Genomic DNA, 12,003 nt, shown 5'->3' with positions numbered 1-12,003 from the left:
CCTCCTCCCTCAAGAAGACTTCTGTTGTGATTTATCCTCCTCTTGAAAGACAATAGCATCTATTCTACACCATTTATTTGACAATTAACAAATACTACCTGGTACTTATGGACATCATATCATGTGTGAGCTTCTCATTTCTGTAGCTGAACATTTATTGATTTTTTGCATCTTAGCATCCAATTACCTTTCTCTGAGTAATTGTATCTCTAACTTTGCTTTGGGGAAGCAACTTCATTCCCATCTCTGGTCATGTGTTTGAATGGGGTTCCATTCACAGTTCTAGAGGTGGAGCATGTGCCTCAGGCTTAAGCCAGTCATGACATTCTATTCCTTTAGCCAGAGTGGTTGGTTTAGTACTGACGAATGCCAGACTTTTTGATTGAATGGTTAGGAAGAAGATACTTTCTTTTTTATTCCCATTGGACTTGAATGAAACTGTGAGCATGTGAAACTGGACCTGGTTACCGCAAAGGTAGAGGCTGTATGATAGTGCAGCTAAAACGGAAGACAGCAAGAGAAAGAGAAAGAACCAGACAGCTGTCCTAATGTCATTATTTGGATTCCCAAATCTAGTTGTGTCCTAAACTAGTACTGGACTTTTTCATTGTATGAACGAATAAATTCCTCTTATGTGTAAACACTTTGGGTTGGGTTCTCTATTACTTGAGCCAAAAGGATCTTAACTAGTACAATCCTCAATTAGATTAAAAGTGCCTTGTGGATTCTTCATCTTCCATTTTCTTCTTCTTTTTTCCCTTTCATTCTTTTGCCTCCTTGAACAATTTGATCCTAAAGTCATTAGGTGGGGCAGAGCAAGGTAAGCATCTGTTCCTGGTCAGGTGAAGTCAATGTGGCACCAAGCAGGATATCAGGGCCCAAATCTGTGCAGGGTTAGCCAGGCAAGAGTTGTCAGAGCCTGAGCAGGGCGAGGAGGGTATCCATGTGGAAGGGCAATCTTCGGTCCATGTGGGTAAAGAGGATGGCCTTACAGAGAGGTGGTTTAACTTGGGTGTCAGATTCCAAGCAGTACAAATAGGGTATCCATATGAGACGGACGCCCAACATGGGGTGTTTAATCTTGAGCAGGGTGAGAAGGGCCTCCAAATCGAGGGATGGCCTGGCCTGGGAGGTCAGAACCTAAACAGGGTGAGGAGGGTGTCTACATGGAAGGGCCATCCACATAGGTTGGGGGTCAGCTCAGCGTAAGGAGTCAGAGCCTGAGTGGATTGACAAGGGCATCCACATGAAAATGTGCCTTGGCATGGAGTGTCAGAGCCTAAGGACTATGTAAAGGACATCCACTTGGAGGGGGTGATCTGTTGTGGGCTATCAGAACCTAAGCAGAGTAAGGAGGATAGCCATGTGGGAAGGGCCAATTAGTGCAAGATGTTAGAACTTAAGTGTAGTAAAAAGGAAATCAGTGTGGAAGAGAGGACAGCAACAGTGCTGGGAGATTAGTTCCATATAGAACTAATGGATTCATTGGGGGATCAATCAAATAAATAAATATATTTAGGATAACACAGCCAGAGAAAACGGAACTACAAAAGGGAATGAGAAAAAACTAGAATGAACCCTGTTGTGTTGGACTGGACTTGGAATTACCAGTGTGAACTCATGGTTTTTAATATTAGTAGACAGAAAGGTACGTGCAGATATAAATGTATACATGTACACGCACAGGTGTGCACGAGTGCGTGCATGCATACACATACACACACACACACATACAGTTTCTACATCTGTCCACTGAGAAATCTGAGAGAGGAGACTCACGAGTAATGAGCACGTGTAGAACCCAGATGCTGGCTTGGGGAGATGGATGATTCCAGGGTGAAAGAAGGGAAAATATAAGACCAACCTGGAAGATCTCTTTGTGCCAGAAAGCAAGGACACGCTCAAAGAATGAGGGATACGTGTTAAAAGGATGCAGAAAATTGGCAGAAAATTGGCAGTTTTTTATAAAGCTAAACATATATATTTCACTCCTAAGTATTCATTAATAAGAAATGAAAACATAGTCACCAGAAGATTTACTTAAGATTGTGAAGAGTAGCTTTATTTATAATAGTTGAGAACTGGAAACAGCCCAAGTGTCCATACATTGGAAAATGGATAAACCAACCATGGTATATTCATCCAATGGAACACTCCTCAGCAATAAAAAGAAGCAAATTGCTGATACATGTAGCAACATATTAAGACTCTCAAGAAAAATTATGCTGAGTCGACCAGGCCCAGTGGCTTATGACTGTAATCCAGAGCTTTGGGAGGCTGAGCAGGGAGGATCACTTGAGGCCAGGAGTTAGTGCCCAGCCTGGGCAACATGATGTCTCTACAAAAAGTTGATAAACTAGCCAGGCATGGCGGTGTGCACCTGTAGTCTCCCAGCTACTTGGGAGGCTGAGGCGGGAGGATTGCTTGTGCCCAGGAGTTCAAGGCTGCAGTGAGTTATGATCACATGCCACTACACTCCAGCCTGCGCAACAGAGTGAGACTCTGTCTCCCTGAAAATGTTAAAAAATAAAAGTAAAAATTATACTGAGTGAAAGAAGGCATACACAAAAGAGTACATAGAGTTTAAACTCTCTAAAACCAAGGTGCATACTGTATAATTTCATTTTTATGAAATTCCAGATAATACTAAAGAGATCAAACTAATTTATGGTAGGAAATAGAAATGTGGTTGCTTTGGGGACTGGAGGGTGGGCGACTGAATGGGAAAGAGGCGTGAGGACTTGTTTTGTTCTATATCTTTTATTTAATTTTTATTTTTTAAGAGATGGGTTTTTTATTTTTTTAAGAGATGGGTTTTGTGATATTACCCAGGCTGATCTCGAACTCCTGGGCTCAAGCGATCTTCCTGCCTCTGCCTCTCGAGTAGCTGGGATTACAGGTGTGTCACTGTGCTATTTGTTTGTATCTTGATAGGAGTATGGGGTGCACAAGGCATGTATTTGTCAAAACTCAGCAAATATACACTTAAAATTCGTACATCTCATTTTATGGAAATTTGGTCTCAAGAGGAAAAAACTTCCTTCTTTCCCCATGTGCAAAAAGAAAGAAAAAAACTGTTAATAAATATCGAACTCTAATTAATGATACGCATGCTGAGGTATTTAGGGAGAAGCGTATTGATTTCTATAATTTACTTAAAATGCGCTACATGCATCAAAAATAAGAGAGATGGAAGGATTGAGGGACAGGGAGATAAATAGACAGATTAAAAAGTGAGGTAAAATATTAATGAAGTGAGGTAAAATAAAAATGATTAATTTATGTGGTGGGTATATAGGTATCGCTGTAAAATTCTTTCAGCTTTGCCATGTTTGACAGTTTTCATAATGAAATGCTGGGGTCGGGCATGGTGACTCACGTCTGTAATCCCAGCACTTCGGGAGACTGAGGTGAGAGGGTTGCTTCAGGCCAGGAGTTTGTGACCAGCATGGGCAACACAGAGAGACCCCATCCATACCAAAAATTAGAAAAATGAGCCAGGCTTGCGACGCATACCTGTAGTCCCGGTTGCTCAGGAGTCTGTGGTGGGAGGATGATCACTTAAGTCCAGGAGTTGGAGGCTGCAGCGAGCTACAGTTGTGCCACTGCACTCCAGATTGAGTGAGAGAGTGAGACCTGGTGTCAAAACACACACACACACACACACACACAAAAAAAAAAAAACCATGGGCGTGGGGAGGGGAGGACACAGGAGCCAGAGTGAAAGAACTCCCATTGTCTAAAACTGGGACAATATGAGTATCAAAACAAATAGTGATAGTATTGGATTATAACCCATTGACTAAAAAAGGAAACCATGAACACATACTGCTATAAATGAATAAATGAAAAGTTGACAAAAAGGAAGAATGGTTTATACGGTTTCAATGGACACCCAGGAAGTACTTACTAATTACAAAGGGGGAAAAAACAGCTTTAAAGTGGAGGGGCCTGATAGATATAATCTTAATCAACTGGTCAACGTTGTTACCATGGGACTTCTGATCAGATACAATGAGAAGAACACAGCATTGCTTCTGTGATATATTTCTGACAAAGATGAATAACCTGAATTTAACCATGGGGAAACAGCTGATAAATCAAAATGAAGGACATACTGCAACCAACTTATAATCTTCAAAAGTGTCAAGGTTATGGAAATCAAAGAAAGATAGAAGACTTTCTTAGAGATTCTTTATTCCAGAGTTCCGGAGCAAAGGAATAGCAACAGGAGTTTTATGCTAGCTACTTGTCCAGTTTTCAGTTTCTTTAAAAAACTCTTGTGTGCTTTTCAATGAGACTTTTAAATAACTATGGCTCTTAATTTTCATGGTTTCTGTAACTTTGTGACAAAAAGTATCACCAAAATGCTTTTTGTTGTTTTGTTTTAAAATAAATGTTTTATTACTTCCAACTGTACTTTTTGCCTTTATTATTTTTAATTGATGCATAATTGTCCATATTTATGGGGTACAGAGTGTTATTTCAATACATGTACACAATATATAATAATCAAATCAGCATAATGAGCATATACATCACCTCAAACATTTATCACTTCTTTGTGTTGGGAACATTCAAAATCTGCTCTTCCAGCTATTTGAAAATATACAACAAATTGCTGTTAATTATAGTCACTCTACAGTGCTACAGAACACTATACCTTACGCCTCATATCTAGCTATACTTTTGTATCCATTAACCAACCTTTGGATATCCCCTCTACCCTTAACCTTCCCTGTCTCTAGTAATCACTGTTCTACTTTCTCCTTAAATAAGCTCAACTTTTTTAGCTTCAACATATGAGTAAGAACATGTAACATTTATCTTTTTGTGCCTGACTTATTTCATTTAACATAATGCCCTCCAACCTCATCTATGTTGCTTCAAATGACAGAATTTTTTCTTTTTGGTGGCTAAATACTATTGCATTGTGTATATAGACCAAATTTTTTTATCCATTCATCTGCTGATAGACACTTAGGCTGATCTCATATCTCAGCTATTGTGAGTAATGCAGCAATAAACATGGGAATGTAGAAATCTCTGTGACATACTTATTTCCTTTTTTTTGGATATATACTTTGAGTGGGATTACTAGATCACACAGTAGTTTTGTTTTTAGTGTTTTCAGGGACCTCCACACTGTTTTCAGTAATGGCTGTACTAATTTGCATCACACCAACAATGTATAAGGGTTTCCCTTTGTCTGCATCCTCACCAGCATTTGTTATTTTTTGTGCCAGGGTGAGATAATACCTCATGGTGGTTTTGATTTGTATTTCCCTGATTAGTGATGTTAAGCATTTTTTCATATACCTGTTGATCATTTTTCTTTTGAGAGATGTCTATTCAGCTCATTTACCCTTTTTTCATTTGAATTATTTGATTTTTCTTTTTCTTTTTTTGGCTATTGCTTTGTCTGAGTTCCTTGTATATTTTGAATATTAATCCCTTGTCAGATGAATAGTTTGAAAATATTTTCTCCCCTTCTGCAGGTTGTCTCTTCACTCCATTGATTGTTTCCTTTGCAGTGCAGAAGCTTTTTAGTTTGAAATAATCCCACTTGTCTAACTTTGTTTTTGTTGCCTGTGCTTTTGAGGTCTTTTCCATAAAAAATTTCCCTAGACCAATGTCCTGAAGTGTTTCCCTTATGTTTTCATGAGTAGTTTCATAGTCTGGGGGGTCTTACATTTAAGTCCTTGATCCATTTGAAGTTTTTTTTTTTTTTTTTTTTTTTTTTTTTGAGACGGAATCTTGCTCTGTCACCTAGGCTGGAGTGCAGTGGCACAATCTGAGCTCACTGCAACCTCTGCCTCCTGGGTTGAAGCAATTTTCCTGTCTCAGCCTCCCGAGTAGCTGGGACTACAGGCGTGCACCACCATGCCTGGCTAATTTTTGTATTTTTAGTAGAGACAGGGTATTGCCATGTTGGCCAGGTTAGTCTGGAACTCCTGACCTCAGGTGATCCACCTGCCTCGGCCTCCCAAAGTGCTGGGATTACAGGTATAAGCCACAGTGCCTGGCCCATTTTGAGTTTATTTTTATATATGATGAGAGATAGGGGTCTAGTTTTATTTTCCTTCATATGAACATCCGATTTCCCCAGCAATATTTGTTGAGGAAACTCTCCCTTTCCCAATGAATGTTCTTGGCACCTTTGTTGAAAATCAGTTGGCTGTAAATATATGCATTTCTTTCTGGGTTCTCTATTCTGTTCCATTGGTCTATGTGTTTTTATGCCAGTACCATGCTGTTTTGGTTACTAGAGATTTGTAGTATATTCTAAAGTCTGGTAGTGTGATATCTATTTGTTCTTTTTGTTCAGGATTGTTTTGGCTATCCATGGCATTTTGGATAGCCAAATTTTCGAATTTTTTGTTTATTTATGTGAAAAATGCTATTGGTATTTGATCGGGATTGTGTTGAATCTGTAGATTGCTTTTGGTAGTATGGTCATTTTCTTTTTCTCTTTTTTTTAAAGGGGCTGTAATTGTATTTATTAGATTAACAAGGCAAATGTGAATTTTCTTTTCTATGTTCCGGTGAATCTGTATTGGTTGACTCAGACAGACAGGAAGCCACAAGGAAACAAAGAAGTAATCATTTGTTGAGAGACGTGATTAACTATGTTCTTCCCTGTAGCTACTGGGATGGGAAAGGTCAGTGACTTCCTTAGAACCCTGAGACAATTGGGGGCTTTGGAGACCTGCTGTGCCCCTGCTACTGGAGCAGCCCCCCTGCCAAGGCAGCCTCAAGTTCAGGAACAACTAATTACCAGCTCCGGCATTCAGTTTGTCTAGCCTTATGATGGCTACATAGGCCACTTCGCACTGTTTTCTTTTTCAGCTGAACACCATCGGCCTGGGTATCCCTTTTGGGGGAGTATGTCTGTCTGTCTGAACCCCTTTCTCTTCAAATGGCTCTGTGGTAAAATCTGGTCATACCATGCTCCAGCACCAGGGGTACATGAGAGTACGCAGTCTGTGAGCGCCCATGAGGACTCTCGTGCTGGGCCCCCGGAGCCCAGGCTAGCTGTGGTACCAGTCGAGGAAGAGAAAGGAGAAGGAGCACACATCATGGGGAAGAAGAGGATCCACACGTGGAAGCCAGCGTTGTTGTTAATGGCCTCTCTTATGTCTTTGTTGCCTTCCTTGATATTTTCAGTTGCCCCCACAACTAACTGGTGAATGCTATCAATCTCAGTTTCCTGTGGCAAAACCTTTTCCGTGAATATCTCTTGAAGTCTGGAAATCTCAACCACTCTCCCTTCGATCTGCCTCACTTCATCAAACAAGATGTTCATTTCACCAATTCGTCGCTGATTTTCCAGTTCAAACATTTGTATTTCTTCTGGGGATAATTCATCTTCACCTTTGCCATCTCCCCAGGTTCCCAATTCAGGTTGTGTTTCAGCCAAAATCTTTTCTGGATGTTCTTCAGTGGCAGGGTTTTCTTCAGAGTCTTTTGAAGGACTCTGTGAAACTTTCTCAGATGTGGATTATCTTGTCTTTGTATTTGGTTCTGGTTTCAGCTTAGATAATCTTTTCTTATCCACCACTCTTAACTCGGATGGCTCTTTGTTCTGAGTAAAGTTTACACACTGTTTTTTTTTAAGTAGTCTTCAGTGAAATCCAAAACAGCAGTCCTGTGCTCCTTCACTGCTGGGAATGTATCTCCTTGTGAGCTTCTGTTGGTAGTTGTTGAATTGTTTCTGAACAGGTCCTCATGGATATCTGGACATCCTGGTCTATCTGGTCTTGTTCTGTGTCTGTCATCCTCCCAGGTTCAGACATGGTATAGCTATAAGCATTAATATAATCTTTCCTGTGTTCCAGAAGACAGTCTCTCAGTTTGCCAATGTGAGAAATCACTTCGTGGGCCCGGCTGGAGAAGTCGCCCTTGGGCCAGGGACTGCGGCGGAACAGCTCATCCCGGCTGCCATCGACTCCGCCGCTCACCGCCACTCCCAGCGCCTTGTTCTGCGTCTTCACCGTCTTGACACTGGTCCGGAATAGCAGCGTGATGTCTACCGCCCTAGCGACCGGCACCGGCAGCCCCACATGGGACCTGCCCGCGTCAGCAGCTGGCGACAGCGGTAGTATGGTCATTTTCACAAGTTTAATTTTTCCAATCCATGAACGTGAGATGTCTTCCATTTTTTGGTGTCCTCTTCAATTTCTTTCATCAGCGTTTTACAGTTTTCCTTGTAGATGTCTTTCATCTCCCTGGTTAAATTTATTCCTATGTATTGTATTTTTTTGTGGCTACTGTAAATGGGGTTACTTTTAAAATTTCTTTTTCTTCTGGTTGATTGCTGATGTATAGAAATGCTACTGATTTTTTTTTTTTTTTTTTTTTTTACGGAGTCTCGCTCTGTCGCCCAGGCTGGAGTGCAGTGGAGCGATCTCGGCTCACTGCAAGCTCCGCCTCCCGGGTTCACGCCATTCTCCTGCCTCAGCCTCCGGAGTAGCTGGGCCTACAGGCGCCCACCACCACGTTCAGCTAATTTTTTGTATTTTTAGTAGAGACGGGGTTTCACCGTGTTAGCCAGGATGGTCTCGATCTCCTGACCTCGTGATCTGCCTGCCTCGGCCTCCCAAAGTACTGGAATTACAGGCGTGAGCCACCGCACCCGGCCTACTGATTTTTATATGTTGATTTTGTATCCTGCAACTTTACTGAATTCGTTGATCAGTTTTAATAATTTTTTGGTGGAGCTTTTAGGGTTTTTTATATATAAGATCATGTCATCTACAACAGGGACAATTTGACTTTCTCTTTTCCAATTAGATGCCCTTTATTTCTGTCTCTTTCCTAACTGCTCTGGCTAGGACATCTAGAATAAACAGATGTGGAATAAAAGTGGTGAAAGTGGGCATCTTTTTCTCATTCCAGATCTTAGAAAAAAAATATTTCAACTTTCCCCCATTTAGTACGATGTTGCCTTTGTTATGTATGACCTTTCTTGTGTTGAGGTATTTTCCTTCTAAACCTAACTTGTTGTGAGAGTTTTTATCATGAAGGAATATTGAATTTTATCAAATGCTTTTCCTGCATCTATTGAGAGGGTCATATGATTTTTTTGTCTATTCTGTTGATGGGATGTATCATGGTTATTGATATTTGTATGTTAAATCATCTTTGCATTATTGGGATAAATCCCAGTTGACCAGGGTGAATGATCTTTTATTTCCTTCTTCTTATTATTATTATAGAGACAGGGTCTCATTATGTTGCCCAGACTAGTCTCAAACTATTGGGCTCAAGTGATCCTCCTGTCCTGGCCCCGCAAAGTGCTGGGATTAGAGGTAAAGGCCACCACACCCAGCCTTTCTTTTATTCTCTGTGTGAATGATCTTTTTAATGTGTTGCTGGATTCAGTTTGCTAGCATTTTGTTGAGAATCTTACATTTATGTTCATTAGGGATACTGGCTTATAATTCTATTTCTGTTGTTGTTGTGTTCTTGTCTGGTGTTAGTATTAGCATAATGCTGGCCTCATAGAATGAGTTTGGAAGAATTCCTTCCTCTTCAATTTTCTAAAAGAGTTTGAGAAGAACTGATATTAGATATTCTTTAAATATTTGGTAGAATTCTGCAGTGGAGTCATCAGATCCTGGGCTTTTCTTTGATGAGAGACATTTTATTACAGATTAAGTCTTGTTAATTGTGATTGGTCTGTTCAGGTTTTCTATTTCTTTTTGCTTCAATCTTGGTAGGTTGTACGTATCCAGGAATTTATCCATTCCTGCTAGGTTTTCTATTATGTTGGCATATAGTTTGTAATAGTCAGTAATGATTCTTTGTATTGCTGTGGTGTCAGTAGTAATGTCTCCTTTTTCATTTCTGATTTTATTCACTTGGGTCTTTTTTTTCTTGGTTAGTCTAGCTAATGGTTTGGCAATATGGTTTATCTTTTACAAAACCAACTTTTTGTTTTGTTGATTTTTTTGGGTTTTTTGTCTTAATTTTATTTATTTCTGCTTTGATCTTTATTATTTCTTTTTTTCTACTAGTTTTGAGTCTGGTTTATTCTTGCTTTTCAAATTCCTTGAGATGCATTGTTAGATTGTTTATTTGAAACCTTTCTACAATTTTGATGTGAGCATTTATTTCTATAAACTTCCCTTTCAATACTGCTTTTTCTGTATTTCATAGGTTTTAGTATGTTGTGTTTCTATTTTCTCTCGTTCCAAGAAATCTTATGATGTCATGGGACCTCAGTAGAAGAAATTTTAAAAAATAAATTAAAAAGTAAAAAAGTAAAAATTACAAAAAAAATTAAATTCCCTTCTTAATTTCTTCACTGACCCACTGCTCATTCAGGAGCACGTTGTTTAAATTCTAAAGTTGCTCTTGTTATTGATTTCTATTTTTATTTCATTGAGGTCAGAAAAGATATTTGATATGATTTCAATTTCTTTAAATTTAATAAGATTTGTTTTCTGACTTAACATGTGATCTATCCTGGAGAATGTTCCATGGGCTGAAAAAAAAGAGGTGTATTCTGCAGCTAGCTGTTGGATGAAATGTTCTATAAATATCTGTTATGTCCATTTGGTCTAATGTTTAAATCCAATGTTTCTTTATTGATTTTCTGTCTAAATGATCTGTCCCATTTATTGATTTTCTGTCTAAATGATCTGTCCCATGCTGAGAGTAAGGTGTTGAAGTCCCCAACTATTACTGTATTAGAGTTTATCTCTTCCTTTAGATTTAATAATATTTGCTTTATAATATTGGAGTGCTCTGATGTTCGGTGCATGTATGTTTAGAGTTGTTCTCTTGCTGAATTGATCCCTTTATCATTATATAATGACATTTTTCTCTTTTTACAGTTTTGACTTAAAGTCTGTTTTGTCTAAGTATAGCTACTCCTGCTTGCTTTCAATTTCCATTCATGTGAAATATCTTTTTCCATCCCTTCACTTTCAGTCTACATATGTCTTTACAGGTGAACCGAGTTTCTTCTAGGCAGCATATAGTTAGGTCATTTTTTGTTTCTTTGTTTGTTTGTTTGTTTGTTTTGAGACAGAATCTGGCTCTGTCACCCAGGCTGGAGTGCAGTGGTGCAATCTCGGCTCACTGCAACCTCTGCCTCCTGGGTTCAAGCAATTCTCCCACGTCAGCCTCCCAAGTAGCTGGGACTACAGGCACGTGCCACCACACCCAGCTAATTTTCATATTTTTAGTAGAGATGGGATTTCACCATTTTGGCCAGGATGGTTTCAATCTCTTGACCCTGTGATCCACCTGCCTCGGCTCCCAAAGTGCTGGGATTACAGGAATGAGCCACTGCACCTGGCCAGTTAGGTCATGTTTTTAATTTATTCAGTTAATCTATATCTTTTAAGTGGGGGATTTAATCCATTTATATTCAAAGCTATTATTGATAGGTGAGTACTTACTCCTGTCATTTTGTTAATTGTTTTCTGGTTGTTTTGTATATCCTTTGTTCCTTTTTTCCCCTCTTATTAGTATTGCAGTGTACTGGTTTTCTTTGGTGATAGGATTTGATTCTTTTATTTCTCCTTTGTATATCTGCCCTACCAGTGAGTTTCATATTTTTGCATGTTTTCATGATAGTGATTATCATCTTTTCACTTCCAGATATAGGGCTCCCTTGAGCATTTCTTGTAAGGCCAGTTTAGTGGTGATACTTTCCCTCAGTTTTTGCATATCTGTGAAAGACTTTATTGTTCTCTCATTTCTGAAGGACAGTTTTTCTGTATATACTATTCTTGGTTGGCAAATTTTTTTTTCTTTCAGCACTTTGAATATATCATCCCATTCTCTTATGGCCTATAAGATTTCTGCAACAAATTCTGTTGTTATTCTAATGGGGACTCCAATGTTAGTCTAATGGTGATTCCCTTATATGTGACTTTTCTCTGGCTTTCCCTTATATGATACTTTTCTCTGGCTGTTTTTAGAGTTCTCTCTTTGTCTTTGACTTTTGACAATTTGACCTTAATTTGCCTTGGGGAGGAATTTTAGGCT

The 12,003-nt window shown here is 39.2% G+C and overlaps 1 protein-coding gene and 1 pseudogene across 1 annotated transcript in view; both read right to left on the bottom strand.

Annotated features, from left to right (window-relative positions):
• Positions 1–12,003, bottom strand: part of EFCAB5 (EF-hand calcium binding domain 5) — a 171,261-nt gene that overhangs the window by 35,344 nt on the left and 123,914 nt on the right. The gene's annotated exons all lie outside the window — the stretch shown is intronic.
• LOC106993937 (syntaxin-18 pseudogene) lies at positions 6,897–8,304 on the bottom strand (annotated as a pseudogene).

Source organism: Macaca mulatta, chromosome 16 (assembly GCF_049350105.2).
Source record: "Macaca mulatta isolate MMU2019108-1 chromosome 16, T2T-MMU8v2.0, whole genome shotgun sequence".
NCBI lineage: Eukaryota > Metazoa > Chordata > Mammalia > Primates > Cercopithecidae > Macaca > Macaca mulatta.
The sequence above is the reverse complement of the archived record's forward strand: the minus strand, read 5'-3'. Positions and strand labels throughout refer to the sequence as shown.